General features: G+C 40.3%; 1 protein-coding gene and 1 pseudogene across 3 annotated transcripts in view; both read right to left on the bottom strand.

The window, feature by feature from the left end:
• Window positions 1–21,957, bottom strand: part of FOXN3 (forkhead box N3) — a 395,708-nt gene that overhangs the window by 307,851 nt on the left and 65,900 nt on the right. The gene's annotated exons all lie outside the window — the stretch shown is intronic.
• Window positions 8,523–8,595, bottom strand: LOC118002769 (annotated as a pseudogene).

The following is a 21,957-nucleotide window of genomic DNA, read 5'->3' as shown; positions in this document are numbered from 1 at the left end:
ATCAGATTATCTTCTCAGGAAAATGGAAAATGACAAGTCAGACACCCAGGTCTCCTTATGTGTTCCCCCATCCCAAGAAAAACTAAGTTTGTTCAAAGAGGTCTCTGTTACTTGTAATAAAGCCTTGTTAAATAATTCAAAAATATAAATGGAAAGGCCCAGCATAGGGAGAGATGACTTTTAGTCATTGGCAATCGGGGAAGAACTTACGTAAGAAAAGAAACAAGAACTGGAATGAGTTCATCACAAGCAGTCATCCACAGAGATGTGAACGAGCATGGCCGGCCTGCTCAAAGGGAAGGTGGGCCGAGCTAGAGGAAATGGTGAAGCTGGAGGGGGTAACTGAAGCCAGACAGGTAGACTGAGCCCAAATGGGGATCCCTGTGGATGCTCAAGTGAAAGCCACAGGATGCCAATATACCTGAAGGAAAACCACGTTCTTCTTTTCCCTGAAGTTCTGAGGTGTTTGTGTTAATGCTGAGAGTGCAGACCTAATTGTGCAGCTGAGGTGACGTGCTGCCAGTCATTCTGCCTCCCTGACCTTCAGGAAAGCTAGAAAACTATGGAGAAAGGGGTGTGAAAAAGAATGCAAGGGCAACCGGCTGCCAGAAATACTGACATATCTCCATCTATGAGGGAAGAGACCGCCATCATGGGCAGCGAAGATCTGCTACAGTGGTCTGAGTGAGGCAGAAACTGTGAAGGGGGTATTTGGGACGTTCTGGCTGAAGGTGCTGAAGATGGTCTGGAGGGGGAGAGCCTGGAGCCAGAAAGTCAGGTGTAAAGGGATAAAGCCTGCCCTGAAATGATGAGACCAATGGGAATGGAGACACTAGAGCACACGATCCCTCAAGGAAGACCAGGAGTCAAGACTGGATCTGCCCAGGGTAGGAGAAAGGCAGCAATGTCTTTACTGTAGGGGTGAAGCCAAGGGAGATTTAAGAACCTAGAGCCAGGGACAGAGGTGGGTTTTGCTTTTTGTAATAATGAAGCGGTTTCTAACAGCCAGTCCTCGAAAATAACAACTACTGACCTTAGATTTAAAAACCAAACAAATGAGCAAAGAAACAAACAAAAATACTAACTGAATGCAGTGAGAAGCAAAAACTATAGGGGAGCCTACGCTTGAAAGAAGAGAAAGGCGGGTGGATTTTCTGGTTTTTTTAAGAAAAAAACTAATCAGTGCCACATGGGGCTCTTAAAACATAGCTAGAAACCCAAGGTGTTACGTGTTTGAAGAACCAGAAGGCAGAGTCCAGGGCAAACACAGCAGCTATAAAGTGAGGTGTAAAATCCCAGGAAGGAGAGAGTCTGAGAGAAGGAAGCCCCAAGTTTTGTGTAAAAACTCTGTCTCAATCTGTAACTATCCGTGTGTGGGGAAGACTGCAAGAAGATAAGCTAAGGCTAAACAAAAGAGATTTAGGGGCTGCCCACCACAAAAAGGACAAGGGCTGGAATTACAGTGAACTCAAGATAACTGCCTAATGATACAAAACAAGACAAATTAATATTTTTCAAGAATAACAGAATCCAGGGGTGCCTGGGTGGCTCAGTTGGTTAAGCATTCAACTCTTGGTTTTGGCCCATGATCTCAGGGTTATGAGACAGCCCTGCGCCAGGCTCCACACTCAGCGTGGAGTCTGCTTGAGATTTTCTTTCTCTCTCTCTCTCTGCCCCTCCCTGCCGCTCACACAGGTGCACACGTGCTCTCTCTCTCTCAAATAAATAAATAAATCTTTAGAAAAGAATAACAGAGTCCAGAGTCTCTACAATATATCATTCACATCTGGGTTATAATCTAAAATGTCTAGACATAAAAAAAATAAATAAATAAATAAAAAATAAAATGTCTAGACGTGTGAAGAAGAAAATACAGCCCGTATTCAAGAGCAAAGTCAAAAGCAATAAAAAAGACTGACCCCAAGATGATACACATTAGAATTAACCAACAAGGATGTGAAAAGCCTATTAAAACTATGCACATGATATCTTAGCACAAAAATCAATACACATGACAAACAAAATACACTCATAATGACAAGAACCAAATGAAAAATTAAAATCTGAAATGTAAAAATCTCCTGAATAGGCTTAAGAGCAGAATAGAAAGAACAGAAGACAATCTATAAACTCAAAGACAAAACAGATTTATTCAGTCTATAAAACAGAAAGAAATAAAGACTGGAAAAAATGAGAACCTTGGAGACCTATGAGCTGACTGTCTATCCATGTTTAGCAATTAAAGTCTAAGAAGGAGAAGAGAGAAGAGGAGAGATACAGAATGAGGCACAAAGATTATTTGAAGATACAATTTCCCAAATTTGGTTAAAGACATAAATTTTTAGGTCAGTGGGGGATGGGTGAAATAGGTGAAGGGGATTAAAGAGCATGCTTACCACAATGAGCACTGAATAATGTACAGAATTGTTGAATCACTATATTGTACACCTGAAACTAATCTAACACTGTATGTTAACAATACTGGAATTAAAATAAAAAACTTAGTTAAAAAAAAAAGACATACATTTTCATGTTTAAGAAGAGCCATAGGGATGCCTGGGTGGCTCAGTCATTAAGCGTCTGCCTTCGGCTCAGGTCATGAGCCCAGGGTCCTGGGATCGAGCTCCACATCGGGCTCCCTGCTCGGCAGGAAGCCTGCTTTTCCCTCTCCCGCTCCCCTTGCTTGTGTTCCTGCTCTTGCTATCTCTCTCTCTCTGTCAAATAAATAAATAAAATATTTTAAAAAAAAAGAAAAAAGAAGAGCTGTAAACACCATGCAAGGGACATACAAAGAAAGCCATGGGGGAAGAAGGGGATTTAAAAAAAAAAAAAAAGAAAACATGGCAGATGCACCCAGAAGGGGTGGAAAACCCACTAGGGACAGAAGACCAAAGATAAAGATGACAGTAGGTTTCTCATCAGAAACAATACAAATTGCAAGACAGTGGAGCCACATCTTCAAAGTGCTAAAGGAAAAAAAAAACTGTCAAATTAGAATTTTATATCCAGTGAAAATAGCTTTTTTTTTCAAAGATTTTTTATTTATTTATTTGACAGAGAGAGACACAGCGAGAGAGGGAACACAAGCAGGAGGAGTGGGAAAGGGAGAAGCAGGCTTCCTGCCGAGCAGGGAGCCCGATGTGGGGCTTGCTCCCAGGACCCTGGGATCATGACCTGAGCCGAAGGCAGACGCTTAACGACTGAGCCACCCAGGCGCCCCATGAAAATAGCTTTTAAAAACAAAGTGAAATAAATACTTTTTCAGACATACAAAAACCAAAAGAATTCACAGCCAGCAGACCAGCGCTATAAGAAATGTTAAAGGAAGCCATTCAGGCAGACGGAAAGTGATACAAGATGGAACTCTGGATATACACAAAAGAATAAAAAGCACCAGAAATGATTAACTATGTAGATTAATATAAAAGATCTTTTTCTTATTATTTAAATCTCTTTAAAGGCAACTGATTGTCTAAAACAAAAATACTAACAATGAATGGTGGGGTTTATAACAAATACAGAAGTAATAAAGCATATGACAACAATAGCACAAAGGCCAGGAGTAAAGAAATAGCTGTGTACTCTTTTAAAGATTCTTACACTATACAATAACTAGTAAAATATAACTTGAAGGTTGACCATGACAACGATGTATACTACAAATGCTAAAGTAACTACTAAAATAAATGCAAAGAGATATAGCTATCAAGTAGATAAAAACAATAAAACAGGGGCGCCTGGGTGGCTCAGTCGTTAAGCGTCTGCCTTCGGCTCAGGTCATGATCCCAGGGTCCTGGGATCGAGCCCCGCATTGGGCTCCCCGCTCAGTGGGAAGCCTGCTTCTCCCTCTCCCTCTCCCCCTGCTTGTGTTCCTGCTCTCGCTACATCTCTTTCTGTCAAATAAATAAATAAAATCTTTAAAAAAAAACACAAAAAACAAGAAAACGATAAAACAGAATCAAAAAAGAATGATCACTCCAAAGGGAGGCAGAAAAGAAGAAAAGAGTAATGAAGAACAGATTGGACAAACATAAAACAAATCATTAATTGATTGGTTTAAACTCAACCAAATCAATAATTATATTTAAATAGTATAAATATCCCAATTAAAGGACAGAGATTGTCAAATGAGAAAAAACATAAGATCAAACCACATGCTGCTTATAAGGAAGCCACTTTATGAAGTCACAAATATAAAGAAATATACTATACCAGCATTAATCTAAAGACAGCTAAAATAGCTGTATTAATAGCAAACAAAGTAGATTTTATTTTATTTTTTTTAAAGATTTTATTTATTTATTTGACAGAGAGAGAGACAGTGAGAGAGGGAACACAAGCAGGGGAAGTAGGAGAGGGAGAAGCAGGCCTCCCACTGAGCAGAGAGCCCAATGCGGGGCTCAGTCCCAGGACCCTGGGCTCATGATCTGAGCCGAAAGCAGACGCCCAATGACTGAGCCACCCAGGTGCCCCCAAAGTAGATTTTAAATTATAGAATATTACCAAGGTAAAGGGAATAATTTCATATAGAGGGGTCAATTAATCAGAGGACATAGCAACCCTAAATATTTAGACACCTAGTAACAGAACTTAAAAATACATGAAGAAAAGTGATAGAACTGTAAGGAAAAATAGACAAATCCACAGTTAGAGATCTCAGCAACCTTCTCTCAATAACTGATAGAATAAGTAGACAGAAAATCAGCAAAGATAGGAGACTTGAACAACACTGTCAACAAAATTGATGTAATGTCAAGAACACTACACCCAACAACAGAACACTACCCATTCAAGCGCACGGGAAACATTTACCAAGATAGATCACATTTAGGGCCATAAAACATATCAATAAATGTAAAAGGATTCAAGTTATACAAATGTGTTCTCTAACCATAATGCAATTAAATTAGAAATGAATAACAGAATGATATTTGAGGAATTCCCAAATAATTGAAAAATAAATAACACACCTCTAAATAACCCGTGAGTCAAAGAAGAAATCAAATGGAAAATGAGAAAGTATTTTGAACTGAATGAAAATGGAAACAACGTATTACAATTTGTAGGGCACTGCTAAAGCAGAATAAGAGGAAAATTTATAACACTAAGTGCTTATATTAAACAAGAAGAAAGGTTCCAAATCAATAACTTCAGTGTTTTCCACCTTAAGAAACTAGAAAAAGAACAGAACATGAAACCCAAAGCAAATAGAAGGAAATAATAGAGAAAAAATATCAATTAAATAGAAAAAAAAAATAGGGAAATTTCAATGAAACCAAAAGCTAGTTCCTTCAGAAGGTCAATAGAACTGTTAAATCTCTAATCAGTATTATCAGGAAAAAAGGAGGAAAAAAAATATTACTAATATCAGGAATAAGGAAGCTGACATTACTACAGCCTGTAGATATTAGAAGTAAAATAAGTGGACAGTAGGAACAATTTTATGCCAATAAATTTAATAATTTATTTGCAAATTCCCTGAAAGACACAAATTAACAAAGACCAATGAAAAAAGAATTATATAATCTGAATAAGCTTATATCTATTAGTAAACTTGAACTTGTAGCTAAAAATTTACCTTCAAAGACTCCAAGTCCAGATAGTTTCAGTGGTGAATTTTAGCAAACATTTAAAATAAAAATAATACTACACACAAAACTTCTGGGAAATTGAAGAAGGGAGAATGTTCTCCACTTTATTCTATGAAACCAGGATCACTCCAGTACCAAGACTAGACAAAGATATACAAGGAAAGAAAACTAAAGGCCACTATCTTTCAGGAATATACATGCAAAAATTCTTAACAACAATAACAAAAAAAGTTGAATCAATCAAATCTAATAATAAATGTAAAAGATAAGACAGACCAAATGGAGTTTATTCTAGGAGTGCAGGGTTGATTTAACATTAGAAAAATCAATATAATTCACCATAGTAACAACTAAAAATGAAAAGTCATATGATCATCTCAGTAAACACAGAAAAAGCATTTGACAAAATCCAGTATCTCTTCTTGGTAAAATCTATCAGCAAACTAGGAATAGAAAGGAACTTTAATAAAGAGTATCTATAAAAAAGAGGAAAAAACAAACCCTAACTCCATAGCTACTATCATACTTTAAAGACTGAATGTTTTTCCTCCTACGATCAGGAACAAGGAAAGATTTTCTCTCACCACTTCTATCTTTTTTTTTTTTTTTTAGAGGGAGGAGGAGAGGCAGAGGGAAAGAGAGAATCTTTTTTTTTTTTTTTTTTTAAGATTTTATTTATTTATTTGACAGAGAAAGACACAGCGAGAGAGGGAACACAAACAGGGAGTGGGAGAGGGAGAAGCAGACTCCCTGCCAAGCAGGGAGCCTGATGCGGGACTCGATCCCGGGACTCCAGGATCATGACCTGAGCCGAAGGCAGTCGCTTAACCAACTGAGCCACCCAGGCACCCGGAAAGAGAGAATCTTAAGCAGGCTCTACACCGGGCATGGAGCCCAACACAGGGCTCAATCTCAGTACACTGAGATCATGACCTGAGCCAAAATCAAGAGTCAGATGCTTAAACGACTGAGCCACCCAGGCACCCCATCTCACCACTTCTATTTAACATTGTATTGGAGGTCTAGCCAGAACTATCAGGCAAGAAGAAGTAAAAGGTAATCAGATTGGAAAGGAAGAAGTAAAACTGTATCTGCATAATATGATCATCTTTGTAGAAAACACCAAACAATCTACAAAAAGACCTCTAGAGTAAGTGAATAAGTGAAGATAGCATGATACAACATGAATAAATGAAAAGCAGTTGTATTTCTTTATGTTGGCCAACTATCAGAAATTAAAATTTAAAAACCAGAATTTACAATAACATAAAAACACTGAAATACTGAGGGATAAATCTGACAAAAGATGTGCAAGACCTGTATTCTAAGAACTACAGAACATGGGGCGCCTGGGTGGCTCAGTTGGTTGAGCGACTGCCTTTGGCTCAGGTCATGATCCTGGAGTCCCTGGATCGAGTCCCGTATCGGGCTTCCTGCTCGGCAGGGAGTCTGCTTCGTCCTCTGACCCTATCCCCTCTCAGGTGTTCTCTCTCTCTCATTCTCTCTCTCTCAAATAAATAAATAAAATCTTTAAAAAAAAAAAAAAAGAACTACAGAACATTGCTGAGAGAAATTAAAGACCTAAATAAATGGACACATAGACCATGTTCATGGACTGGAAGACTCAATACCATTAAGATGTTAATTCTCTTTATTTTTTTTTTAATTTTTAATTTTTATTTTTTTAAAAGATTTTATTTATTTATTTGAGAGAGAGGATGAGAGGAGAGAGAGAGCACATGAGAGGGGGGAGGGTCAGAGGGAGAAGCAGACTCCCTGCCGAGCAGGGAGCCCGACGTGGGACTCGATCCAGGGACTCCAGGATCATGACCTGAGCCGAAGGCAGTCACTTAACCAACTGAGCCACCCAGGCGCCCTGTTAATTCTCTTTAAATTGATCGAAAGATTCAACATCAGGATTTTTTGTAGCAGTTGCCAAGCTGATTGCCAACTCATGTGTAAGTACAAAGGACCCAGAATGGCCAAAACAATAGGCAGAACAAGTCTGGAGGAATTTCACTACATGACCCTAAGACTTATTATAAAGCTACAATCATCAATACAGTGTGGTATTAGCATCAAGACAAAGAGAGGCACCTGGGTGGCTCAGTGAGAAGAGCATTCGACTCTTGATTTCAGGGTCATGAGTTCAAGCCCCATATTGGGTGTAATAAGTATTTTTTAAAAAGATAGACAAATAGATCAATACAACAAAATAGACAGTCCGGAAACAGACTCACACATATTTGGTCAATTAATTTTAAGCAAAGGTATAAAAGTAATGTAGTAGAGAGAGAAGTTGGTTTCAACAAATGGTTCTGGAACAATGTGAAATCCATGTATTTAAAAAATGACCTTGGATACATACCTTGCACCATATACAAAAATTAATTCAAAATGGACCACAGATCTAAATGTAAAACTACAGCTTTTAGAGAAAAACAAAAGAGAAAATCATGTTAGGCCAATACCTCTTAGATATAACACCAAAAGTGCAATCCATAAAAGGAATAATGGATGAACTATATTTCAAAATTAAAAATATCTGTTCTTCCAAAGACATGGTCAAAAAATGAAAATACAAGTCAGAGATTGTGATAAAATATTTGCATATCACATACCTGACAAAGAATTTATATCTTAAATATATGTTTTAAAAATTCTCAAAACTCAATACTGAGTAGATAACCAACCCAACAATATAATGGGCAAAGACTTCAACAGACATTTCACTAAAGAAGATGTATTAATGGCGAAGAAGAACACGGGAAGATGTTCAACAACATGAGTCAGTAGGGAAATACAAACAAAATCTCTAATGACATACTGCCACTACACACCTAGTAGAATGGCTAAAATTTATAAAGATTTAGCAAAGATGTGAAGCCACAGGAGCTCGAATGTTGCTGGTGAGAATGTAAAATGGTACAAATAATTTTGGAAACATTTTGGCAACTTCTTAAAAATTATGAACTATAGAAATGATCCCTGAAAGTATAGTCTTGCAACTTCTTTTTTTTTTTTTTAAGATTTTATTTATTTATTTATTTGAGAGAGAGAGGGAGAGAGAGAGAGCACATGAGAGGGGGGAGGGTCAGAGGGAGAAGCAAACTCCCTGCTGAGCAGGGAGCCCGATGCGGGACTCGATCCTGGGACTCCAGGATCATGACCTGAGCCGAAGGCAGTCGCTCAACCGACTGAGCCACCCAGGCACCCTAGTCTTGCAATTTCTTAAAAATTAAACATTCCAATCTTAGGCCTTTACCTAAGAGAAATGAAAGCATATGACCATCCGTATATTTGTACACAAATGTTCACAGCGACTTTGCTTCAGATAGCCATAGGCTGGAAACAACTCAAATGTCCAACAGGGGGCAGCAGGGTGGCTCAGTCAGTTAAGCATCTGCCTAGGCTCAGGTCATGATCCCGGGGTCCTGGGATCAAGCCCCACATCAGGCTCTCTGCTCAGGGGGGAGTCTGCTTCTCCCTCTCCCTCTGCCCCTCCCCCGCTTGTGCGCTCTCTCTCAAATAAATAAATCTTAAAAAAAAAAACACCAAATGTCCATCAAAAGGTGAATGGGAAAACAAAGTGCGATATGCCCATTCAAAGGAATACTACCCAGTGATAAAGAGGACTGAAGGGTTCATACATACTATACGTGTGTACACATCTTGCAGACATGGATGAATCTTAAAATCATTTTACTGAATGAAAGAAGCCAGACATGCTCCCTCCAAAAGTACATACTGTATGATTGCACTTACATAAAATTCTAGACAGTGCAAAGTAATCTGTAGTGACAGATGGCAGATTAGAGGTCGCTTGCCTACTTGATGGAGGGTGGGGAGGGATGAAAGGGGAGATAACAAAGGAGAATGAAGACGCTTTTGCAGGTGACAGGTATCTTCATTATCTTGATTGTTAGGATAGATTCACAGGTGTATATATACATGTCAAAACTTATCAAACTCCACACTCTAAATATGTGTAGTGTATTATATATCAAGTATACCTCAATAAAGGTATTTTTAAAAAAGATTACTGATATCTTAAGACGTACTTCTTAAAGTTTCCCACCAAAGACTCTGTATAGAAGAAAACGAATAAAACTCTAAGGGTCTGGGGATACAACCCCCACAGCAGCCAGCCACAAAAACCAAATTTCTTTAAGTCTCACACTGTATCTTTTTTTTTTTTTTTTTTTTTTGAGAGGGAGGGAGGGATGCGCAAAGGTAGAGGGAGAGAATCTTAATTAAGCAGGATCCACACCTAGCGCAGAGCCTGACGAGGGGCTCTATCTCACCACCATGACATTATGGCCTGAGCCAGAACCAAGAGTTGGACCCTTAATGCCCCAAGCCACCCAGATGCCCCTTTTACACTGTATCTTAAAAATCTGTATGCATGTTACTTCCTATTTCATAAATGCTGTTGGTTTTAATATAGACATAATGTTTAATATTAATTACTAGTTAGATTGTATAACAATTCCCGCCACAAAGCTTCCTGTTGAATAGATACCTCAGGAAGATGTAGTCCACTTTCTCTGTGGCATTGCTTCCAACTAAAGAATACGAAAAGTTTTTGCAAAGTCTAGACGCTTTTGTTGTCTTTCTGTACTGCTTCTCTCTCCCTCTACTCCTTTTTCACTTATAATTACCAGAAAACTGGGGCAAAAAAATATATTTGCCAATGTCAGATACTACTTTCCTTTCCTCTTTTAAGGAAGTAAGACCTAAGAATTCCAAAGGTTTGTCACGTAATCAAACTGAAAGAAAAAATACATTAGACTCTTCATTTGTTCAGGAAGGGAGCTCTTTTGGTGCTGAATAACGGAATATTCCAGAAAATCTTTTCTTATTGTTACTTTCCACTGGATTAGATGATGTCTCAGGATTATAATCACGAACCTTGAGGTTTTACTAGATAGTCCTATGGTTGCGGAGAAAGGTGGAGAAGAGAAGCGCCCGGCTGGCTCAGTCAGTACACCATGCAACTCTTGATCTCGGGGTTGTAAGTTCGAGCCCCACGTTGGCTGTAGAAATTACTTAAAAATTTAAAAATTAAAAAAAAAAAAAAGATGGAGGAGAACCTGCAGTGGACTGGCCTCTAACAAACCTCCCAGATCTCTAGGCCCATCTGTCTGCTACGCTCTCTTGAGCATTTCCAAAATTTGTTGGCAGAACACACAATGAATGAATCTGATTATCTGCGCTTGCTTTGTTGTGATAAGCAATTTGTAAATATTAAGATGCTTTTTTAGGTAAGTGGTTTTAAATAAATACACGTCATTTTTCTCTAGAATTAAAGGAATAATTAGAAATAACTTTCTGGAATGGTACACAATGCAACCCCTCTCAGCAAGTTCAGCCATGCAGGGCTTCTCAAACTTTAATGTGCCCACAAATCACATAGGACCTTGGTAAGAACACAGACTCTGATTCAGTGAGTCAGTCCGGGCTGGAACCTAAGAGTCTGTATTTCTGCAAGATCCCAGGTACAATGATAAACACTGCTGGTTCCAGACAACACTTCCCAAGGCTTCACCTGCAGTGCTTCTCCAAGTGGGGTGCATGGACCAGCAGTGGCAGCGTCACCTGCCACACGGGAGAAATGCAAGTTCTCAGGCACCACTTCACACCTCTTGAATCCAAAACTCTGGCGATGGAGCCCAGCAGTCCTGTATTCATTTGACTTTCAGGTGACTCTGATGTTCAAGAATCACTGGCTTAGAGAATGAGAAACAACGGACTGCAGTGGGTGAAAATCAGCTGATATTTTAAAAGGTCTGTGGTTCTGAGAGAAAGCCGTGGAAAGTTCAAGAAGAAGCCTAGTCATAGAGGACTATTTTATTTAGTTTTAAGATTTTATTTATTTATTTGAGAAAGAGAGAGAGCACACACACATAAGCAGGGGGAGCTGTAGGCTGAAGGAGAGAGAGAGAGAAGCAGGCTCCCAGCTGAGCAGGGAGCCTAACATGGGGCTCGATCCCCAGACGCTGAGATCATGACCTGAGCTGAAGGCAGACGTTTAACCGACTGGGCCACCCAGGTGCCCCTATAGAGGACTATTTTATTTTTATTTTTATTTTATTTTATTTAAGATCTTATTTCTTTATTTGATAGAGAGAGACACAGCGAGAGAGGGAACACAAGCGGGGGGAGTGGGAGAGGGAGAAGCAGGCTTCCGGCGGAGCAGGGAGCCTGACGTGGGGCTCGATCCCAGGACCCTGGGATCATGACCTGAGCCAAAGGCAGACGCTTAACCAACTAAGCCATCCAGGTGCCCCTATAGAGGACTATTGTAAACCAGAATGTGTTTAAAGTCTTCCCAGAGACGTCATCAGTTCTAATTTTTTTTTTAAAGAAAGAAAACACCACGTGAAATATGCAAACATAAAAGCTTTCTGTTGACAAGGTACAATATGTACACACCACCAGCATAATCACTGGTTCCACTGTCACATGTTTATAACAAACATGTCACAACCATATTTTTTTTAAAACCCTCTTCCCTTTCCAAACTCCATCTTCAAATTAGAACACATGAAATTACATCTATTCTTAAACTTTACAAACCTAAATAATGTGTAAGAACATTATGAAGCAATCAGGGAAACACAACATAGCCACTGATTTATAGCAGCAAAACAAAGGTCTATCAGTTGGGCAAAAAATATATAATTAGAGGATCTTTTTTTTTTTTTTTAAGATTTTTTTATTTATTTGACAGCAAGACACAGCAAGAGAGAGAGCACGAGTTGGATGAGGGTCAGAGGGAGAAGCAGGCTCCCCGCTGAGCAGGGAGCCCGATGTGGGACTCGATCCCAGGACCCCGGGATCATGACCTGAGCCGAAGGCAGACACTTAACCACTGAGCCACCCAGGCGCCCCGAGGATCTTATTTATAACAATGTTGGCAGGCTGATTTTTACCCCACCGTTTCCACTGATAACCCAGTGAGGATGAGGTCAACTGGCTTATTATTTTGAATAATTCTAGCACTTATCTACAGAATTTTTTTTTTTAAAAAATCACTGTTGTAGGCACCAGATAAGAGACCTTGCTATACATGTAGGTAACAAAGACTCAAGAGATATGTTAGATTGAATCACAGAGAAGGATGAGAGGCCGACACACCAGAATTCAATAAAAAGGGGAAAAAATTAATGGAAAAAAACTAAATTTTTATACTCAGGCTCTCCTGAAGGTCATATAAAAAATGGAAAGTATATAAAAATTAGTATCTATAAAAAGGGCAGTCCAGAACATAAACAGGCATTGATCACACCAAGGTGCTTGGGGCCACATTAACTCAAAGACACAAAATGGTCCTCATGTTTGTGCTTCACTCACCTGCTGTTTAGACAGCAGCTACACAACACCTGTCTTCACGGTCCACGATGCACTCTTTTCTAGCTGCCCTAAGAAAAGCATTCACCCAAGCACAGAGCTGTTCTGAACCGTCATGCCTCTCAAAAGCACGACCCAGGGTCAGTGTCATCAGCATCCCCTGGAAATGCTATTTGTGGGAAACGCGGACCCTCCTCTCAGGCCCCTCCCTCGACCTGTTGAATCAGAACCTGTATTTTCACAGCATGTCTAGATTTGTAGGCACATTCCGCTTGAGGAGCACCACTCAAGCCTGCTTTTTGCCTTGGCTCCACCTGGATACCACTCCCCACCCCTGTGACTTCCCAACTTTATCTCTAGTTGGTGTTGAAGTCAAGACTCCCATTCTCAATCACTCCTCGAGAATGTATTGGCTTGGGAGGGAAGTGCTTCTAGGGAATTAAATGTCCTTCATCAAAGTGTATCTTATTTTGGAGTAGAAGACCGAAGGGATAGTATTACTCTTACTTTAGAAAATCCACCTCATAAAAGTTAAGTGAATTACTGAAGGTCAAAGCTTATCATTAGCAAAGTACTAGCTAAAAACCACATTTCTTCTTATTTATGTTGTACCATACTGCCTGGCATTCCCTGGAAATCCCAAAAGGGAAAGACAAGCTCCCACTTGAGTTGGGATCTGTAGTTCTGACCTATAATCAAGAATGTAGCTCTATTTCTTGTCTTTTTCTTCCTTCCTTTCTTCATTTTTTAACAACGGCAAATTAGGGTCAAGACTTAATCCGCCAAGATACCTTGGTCAACAACAGCTCATCCATCTCCCCACTACAGAACATGGAACTTTGCCTGCATTTGGATGTACTCATTTTCTTTTCTCTTTTTTCCTACTGTGAAGTTCAGAGAGAACATACTTATACTTTCTCTGTGATGGAAAAAAAAAAATCTCAGGGTTCATTTTTCAAAAGAACACTGGAATGTTACTTTTTAGCCCTTAAAGAGAGGAATCTATCAAACTAAAGACTTAGCTAAGTACTCCATGAGTCTGGCTTTGAAGGACCGAGGCTTCTAAACCTAAGTTCCCATAGTAAACGGCCCTAGCTGCAAAGAACACAAGGGGAGAAAGAAATTAGTCATCATCTAGGCCAGTGGTCCTCAAATTTTGCTGTACATGAGTCTTCGGGGGAGCTTTTAAAAATCCCCATGCCCAGGCCACAGCCCAGAGCAATTAAATCAGAATCTCTGGGTGTGGAACCCATTTTTTTTTTCCAAATTCCCCAGGTGATTCCAAAGTACATCTAAATTTGAGAACCAGTGAGCTGGGTGGTGACACCCACGAAACCTCACACGGACGCCACGTTCTGTCGGTGGCTCCGCACATCTCATATTTATTCCATTCTTCCCACATGCCAGGCGGCAGGATCTTGGGGGATACACTTTCACTCACATTCCAGAACCTGCTCTTCTCAAACAGCTGCTTCGGTTGGGGATATATATGTTTTTTGCAATGAGCTTCCATTTAATAAAGAAATTCTTTCTCATTCCCTTAATATTCCTTCCCATTAAAGCATAACCTACAAACAGCAGGTGAATTATATTTAAGTGATGAGTATAAAAGACAGCTGTTTTATCTCAATGGAGCATTTTCTCTTGCTGATTCCATTATTTTACTCTGGCATGACATGCCTAATGCTTTAAGTAAGGCACAGCTTTTCTTTCCCTTTCTCCTTCCCCCTTTCCTTTTCCCCCCCCCCCCCCCCCGCTTCTTTTTTAGTTGAGGTGAAATTTCAGCTGCAAATCTACTCCAAAAGATCTTCAAGAAGCGGTCCAAATAAGAACACGATAGTATTGATTTTTTATGAGCAGCTGAAGGCTGATCACAACGTTCTTCCCAGACCACAGAATATGTAACCCTGGCATTTTTCAAAGGGCTATTTTTTTGGCACACTGAACACAGGTCAAGACATGGAATGGTGTTTTATTTTAATTATTCTTCTTAAACCTTCTGAATCTTCAAGCAGCAGTACCTGAAGGCATTCATTCATAGTCAGCAGATAATGCAGCCTTTTTCACCCTGCAGTGACCTACTACAGAGAAAATACAGTGAATAAACTTTTTACCAAAGGGGTGCCATTCCCTTGTCCTTGGATTGCGACTGCCTGTGTGTGAACTTGTAGGGTATTTTCCAGACTGTTTTTTCAACAAGCAGAGCTTGCTGACTTTGCCAAACCTACTTCCTTACCTTTGTCTCTTCTGTTCTTTGGCAACTGCTACGACAAGCCTACCCCGTCCAAGGTCTTTCCCTTGCTCTAAACTGCCTCATTACAGCCTCTTCAATTTTACTTTTACTTATTCATAATATGGATCTTCCAAAGAACTCCCCAGAAGGATGGAGTCAGAGTCATGATTGATTTTTTGTTAAAACTGGAAGGAAGATTTATGTCTGTGCCCACAGAAACATACATTATTTGTAATACCCCAGTTAGTACAAAAGAATTAAAGTCACATATCCTACTCCAAAAATTTGGATCTATTTAATGATAAAAGACCACATTATCAGAGACAAAGATTAAACAGTTGTAAATAATGGCACATCTGTTTGGTGCTGATCTTGAGTCTTTCCACTACATCAACTCTTTGCTAAGGTCACTGGAGGCAAAGTACAGCGACCAGATAAGACGTTTCAGGTGAGAGATGAGGGTGAAAGACTCACCAGCACCTTAACAGCGTTGGGTGGTAGCTCAGGGCATCGGGGTTCCAGAATCTGGCAGACTTGAGTTCCGATCCTGACTGCACCACGAGTACTAGCTGTGTGTCCCTGGGTCAGATATTCACCTCTAAAATGCACATAATAGCAATACTGAGCTTCACAGGGTTGCTCTGAGGAGGAAGTGCTCAGAAAGCAGTGCGTGCACGTCAGCTATTCTCACCACATTTCAAAGAGAGAAACGCGACCCAAATGAACCTATGAGGCAAGAGAAGTGGGTCCATCTTACAGAGGAGAAGAGTGAGGCTCACAGAGATGAAGTCAACTCATCCTCCACACATCTTTCTACAATGCAAAAATGACTGGGTGGTTTCCTAGTTAAAACTCTTCATTGGCTCCTATGACCAGAAACTCAGTAGGTGCATAAAGTCCAAACTCTTTATCATGCCATAATCCCTCGATAATATATATATTTTTTTCCCAAAACTCAACCCCAAATCACTCCCGCCATGAAGCCTTTCTGTAGCACCACGGACAGTGTGGTCCCTCCCTGCTCTGGGCTCCCACTCTCCTTATACACACTTCCCACAAAGCACCACGGCATCTTCCCGAGCACGATGCTTTCTAGGTCTGAGTCTGTACGCGAAACAGAAAGTTCGTTAAGAACAAGGCACTGTCCTACTCATCTGTGTAGTCCTAGCATCTAGCTGAGCACCAACCACCTGGTAGGTATTCCATAAAATGCTGGATGAATAAGTGAGTGAACTGTCAAAGCCATCCAACCAGTAATGGCAGAGCCAAAGCAGACCCCACATCTTCCAACTTCCCGTTGGGCCATCAGCCCCGGGTCCACACTGCCTTTGTCAATGCGCAGGTGACACGTCAGAGAAGACTTGAGACTCAAACTCTGAATTCAAAATGGACTTGTCATAAAACCTCAGGCCATGTGTTCAAAAATGAACAAACAATAACAACAAAACTGTGTGCATCAATTCATATGTCCGTAAAACAGGGCTCAGACTTAAGACTGGACATTAGGATGCACAGGAGGTGGGGGAAGAACAAGAGAAAAACCAATTAGATAACACGGACAAGTACCTTCTTGAAAAGTGTCTTAATCTAAAACCGTCACAATAGTAAATATAATTAGATAACAATAATAATACCAAATACCACAGTTTATTACCATCCTTTCTTCTGAGGCTTTCAGTTGGAACTGAAAACACAATTACTAATTAAATTAGACAACAGGAGGTATCATTTTCCAAATGGAACCCTAGTGATATAAATGAGTTACTGCAGCTTCTCAAATTTCTCACTGTCACTCAAAGAGGGGGTTATTCACTTGGCTAGCGTCAACTCAGAAAAACAGATCCACACACTGCATTTGTTCTTTTATTCCAAATGCAGGTCATTTCTCTGTTTTCTACGTAGTTACTAAGCCACCGTCAGACCATAAAGATGCCACAGCCCAGCTTCTCCCCTCAAGGAGCTTACCACACACTGGTGGGTGCAAAGGGGCACAGATGGCAAAAATCCAGTCATGTCGCAGGCAAAAAAAAAAAAAAATACAAGTCTCAGGGTAGGAGACAAAGAGCAGGAGATTCGCATTTCTTGCCTTGGAGGACTCTGGGTAAAAATAAAACAGTTTTAAAGTGGAACGGGATGAAGCAGGAGGCTGTGATCTTTAGGGGGCCTGAGATCATTCTGTTTCCTTCCACTTCTTCTTTTTCAAAAACTTCAAATGCATAGTGGAATGCACCAAGTTCATTATTTGTCTTTTCACTGAAGACTTTTCCAAATTGTGCTTTTAAAGGCATTAGGAAAAAATAAAAAAGAAGAGGGTGCAGTCAAATGGAAATTTAGGAAAGTTAAATAAAAATAAAATTTTAAAATAAAAATACTTTTTTGCTGAAGGACATCTCAGACCTCTTAATATGCGAAGTTGAATTCAGAATCTCCTAGAAGGGGACGTAATGTGCAGTTTTGACCAACTTAATTTAATGCAAGACTCTTTTTAAATATCTTACAGTCTAGTACTTTGGAAAACGCACATAGAAAGTACTGGTCTAGTGAAAATGATACACAAATCATCTCTCCCTTTTTATTTTAAGGATTCTCACAGATTAAAAGAAAAAGGGGGGTGCCTAGAATGGAGAAATAAAGGGGGCATGATCACTAGGACTGTTAGCAAGGGAAAGATTTTTAAATTACATAATTACAACTTTGGTCTTGTTCTCCACCTACACTGTGTGACTTTGGCTTAAAAACTGATTAAACTTTTGGGGCGCCTAGGTGGCTCAGTCAGTTAAGCATCCGACTCTTGGTTTCAGCCCAGGTCATGATCTCAGAGTCATGAGATGGAGCCCCGTGCTGGGCTCCATAGTGAGCGGAAGTCTGCTTGATATTCTCTCCCTCTCCCTCCCCCTCTGCCCCTCCCCCTGCTCACAAGCGCACTCTCTCTCTTTCTCCCTCTCTCTCCCTCAAATAAATAAATAAATAAATAAATAAAATCTTTAAAAAAAAATTGATTAAGCTTTCTCAGCCTGTTTCCACATCAGCCAAATGGGAATAATGGCATAACCTGCCCCTAAGAGCGAGTGGAGGTATTTACTGAGTTAAATGCTTAGCACAGAGCAAGTCTTCCATGTTCAGAAAGCATCACAGGGGACACTCGAGGGGTGACAGAGAGAGGCGCATTAGGGGTAGTCACCATGGCTGTGTCTTCTTAGGCTAAAATGAAAGAAACCCTATGGGAAAAGAAAAAGAAACACACCAAAATGGGAGAAAAGTCTGAAGAAAACTCCTCTCAAGACAGATTTTTAAGGAAATGAATTTAATCTGAAATTACAAAAACAAGTGCCCCCAGCTGTTTCTACTTGTCTATGAAATCTGATCTCCAGATATCATGATGTATCTGGAGAACAAAGAAAATGCAAAGAACAGCAGGATAAACACTTTTAGTTGTGTTCTCACTTCATTTCTTCCAAGTGGTGTGTGGGGAAGTGGAGGGAAATGCAAAATCCATCCACAGTAAATTTATAGCAGATTTCAGGATTCAGGATAATTCTGAGGAAACAGAGAGAGCGGCAAAGCCAGCAACAAGTGACCACGTAGTACGAGGTAAGATCAAGACCCTAAAAACAGATGCCGCCCTTGGCCAAGTCAATTAGTTTTTACCACTGCCCTCTAAACCACCTGCTTAATACAGACCCAAACCCAAAGCAAAGCCTCACACTGGAGTTTCACAGTACTGCATGCTGAAAAAAAAAGAAAAAAATGTTGCATATAAAGTTGCCGGGGGCACTAATGCAACCAGTTAGAAAGAAAAAGAACGAGCTTTATGACTTTAAAAATCAAATTTGTTAGGATAAAGTGTCCCAAGACTGGTGCTAACAGAAGTTTGTATGGAACAGTCCTGGATAGAAGTGTGTCCACCTGGGTCTTGAAAATATTTTTGTTGGGCAGAAATTTCCAACAGTTAGGTTGGAAATGTCTAATAAGTATTTGCAACATGAAGAAATTGAATGAATGAATGAATGAATGAATGAATGATGCGGTGAGGTCACAGTATCTATGATTGGAAGAGCTCTAAGATGGCGACCAGTGTAGATTTTGTATGTCCACTGTGTCGTGGGAAGCTCACCACCTAGCCAGACAGATCTCTCCACTGTGATACAATGTTAATGCATGACAACAAACACTTCCAGAGGTTTCAAGTTTTATCCAACCTAGTTTCCCTTAGTGGTAAGAATGCAGGTGTTCCCAAAGAGTTAAGTACTTTAACAGATAAAGTTAAAAGTCAAATACTTTAGACTTTGTTATCTGTCACCAACATTCCTGTGTTCCCCTGCGTCTCAGCTAAGTACTTATCACCACCTGTACTTTCCTTACCTGTTTCAGTATCGACTAAGGGGTTCCCCCACCTCTAAGCATAACTGCAAGAAGCTAAAGATCTTGTCTTTCCCCAGCACCTAGCCTAATGCATGCACACACACACGGTCAATGTGCCTTAATATTTGTTGGATATATTAATGCAATGAGAACTAGGGAAGTAGCTGCTTCTCCTTATTCATTTCATTTCAAATACATCGTTTGGGTGGCATTATCGTTAGGAGTCCACTGGTCAGGATTTTGGTTCCTGCTCTTCATTCTTGACAAAGCTATGCATCCCTGAGCAAACTTTTACATCTTACTGGTTTCCTTTGTTTTGTTTTGGGTGGTTTTTTTCTTTTTGTAGTTCTATGATTTTATTTAACCATACAACCTGCACATAAGCTGTTATTCATTTTCTTCACCACACAACCTGGCATTGGGATCGGCGACTCTGACGGCCAACTGGGCTGCTCTTTCCACAGTGGCTTTGTGGTTCTTGGAAGAGACACTGTGAGCAATCTCTGCGCGGTGAGATTTGTTGCACATTGGCAACACCTCCAGGTCCTTCACGTTGTGCACTAGGAACTTCCAGGAGCCACTGGGCAGCATGCGCTTTGTTTCCTTGTTGCACTAATGCTGGGCATCAAGATCTGGCCCGTGAATCCTCTGAACACCCTATCGTCAGTGTCTCTGGGTTTCCGCCAGTTGCACTTACTTTTGACTTATTGGTCTGACTGGTCCTGGATGAACCTCTTGGTCCTCTTTTTACCGACCTTGGGCTTCACTAGAGGTCTGATGCCGAGTAGGAGATGGCTGTCACCTCCACAGGCAGTGCTGAGAAAGAGACTCACTCGTTTCCTTTGTCAACCTGGGCACTCAAACTATGCTTTTGAAGGTCCCTTACATCAGTCATAGTCTAAGATTACTTAGGAAAATATAAACCCAAACACCTGAGTTATCATAAATAATAAGGTTTAGAATGATTGGAACAAATAAAGAAATGCATTCCGAGATTGTTTTATTGAGTTAGTCATGGTTTTATCAAGTTCACTCATTTCTCTGCCAAATCACAAACTACTTTCCTGCATTTGGCCCTTACAAAGAGCGGGATTGATGAGGGGGCTAATGCCCACTCCCTGAAAAAGGAGCAACCCCCTCCTCTCCTGTCCAGAGAATTTCTGCAGCCTGTTTGCAAGCTTTCTCATTTGAGATGCAAGTGTCATTTAATTAAGTAGTTCCTGGCAACTTTGATTTTTCCTGCCTCCAATGGGTTAATGTTCTGAGAGCTTCCTTTGTTTTACACAGGGGCAAGAAAACACATTGAGCTGATACAGTCCATTATTAAAATTGCATTTCAGCAGAGGCAAATAACTCCAGCCACCAGACGCTGGGCTTAGCCATCATCTTCCCTTGCTACAACCCAAAGCTATTACATTAAGAGCATAAGCAAAACAATAGAGCTGACAGTAAGGCAAACTCCCCTGGTAGATGGAAACCATCAATCCTGCTGGTGAAGTATTTAGCTACAAAAGGAGAAAAGATACTCTTTGATTGAAGGATAAAAGGAAGGAATACACAGCCACTTTTCAATCAGAGCGAGATCGCGAATACTTTAAGAAATAACAGCTTCCACAGGCGGATGGTAAGTTTCAGAAAGCGGGAGCCACAAGTCCACCTCGTAGGACTTAGAAAAGTTTGGGGGCAAACAAAGTCGTGCTTATCTGCCCCACGTTCGACTTGGGTGCTCAGGGTGCCCACCCATTCCCTGCGTGGTAGTTTCTATAGAAATCAAGCACTGAGCTTCTTTATGGGGCTGAGCAGGCACAAGACTGACCTCTGCAGCTTCAGCAACGTTGGGTAATATTAATAAACTCTACGTCTTTATTTAGAAGTCAATGAAATTAGCACTGGAGCTTAGAAGCCAGAAACACGATGTTTGGTTATTAAAAAACAAAAACAAAGAACTCTGACCATTCTTTCCTGTTAAACTCCAGCTCCGGTTCTCTGGACTAGAATAGTAGTGCTAATAGATTCCACCTCGACTAAAAAGGGAAACAGTGGCAGAAAATCTATTCCTCCGGCAAGGTTGCCGGGCAACGAGCAAGCTTTTGGCATGTGGCTGATGTCTCCAGGCAGCCTGGACTCCACAAAGTGAGCTCTTCCATCACTTATAACTAACTTGATTTTGATGGATTAAAACCGAATCAAAATGTACTGTAACTCACTCGCTCCCAAACTCAAGAAATCTGGGAAAGACAAAAAATATATATAGATAGATAGATAGAGAGAGAGAGAGAGAGAGAGAGAGAGATAATCTATATATATCCCAACACCCAACTAAAGACTAATTTATCAGAAACACTAGGATTGACTCAAGTTCATTCTACTGGGTGATCAGTTCTAGGAGACATATGATTTCATTTTAAGACAACCATA

The sequence above is a fragment of the Mirounga leonina genome, unplaced genomic scaffold (genome assembly GCF_011800145.1).
Source record: "Mirounga leonina isolate KUSES-001 unplaced genomic scaffold, KU_Mleo_1.0 Mir_82, whole genome shotgun sequence".
Taxonomy (NCBI): Eukaryota; Metazoa; Chordata; class Mammalia; order Carnivora; family Phocidae; genus Mirounga; species Mirounga leonina.
Note: the sequence above shows the minus strand (reverse complement) of the source record. Positions and strands in the feature narration are given on the sequence as shown.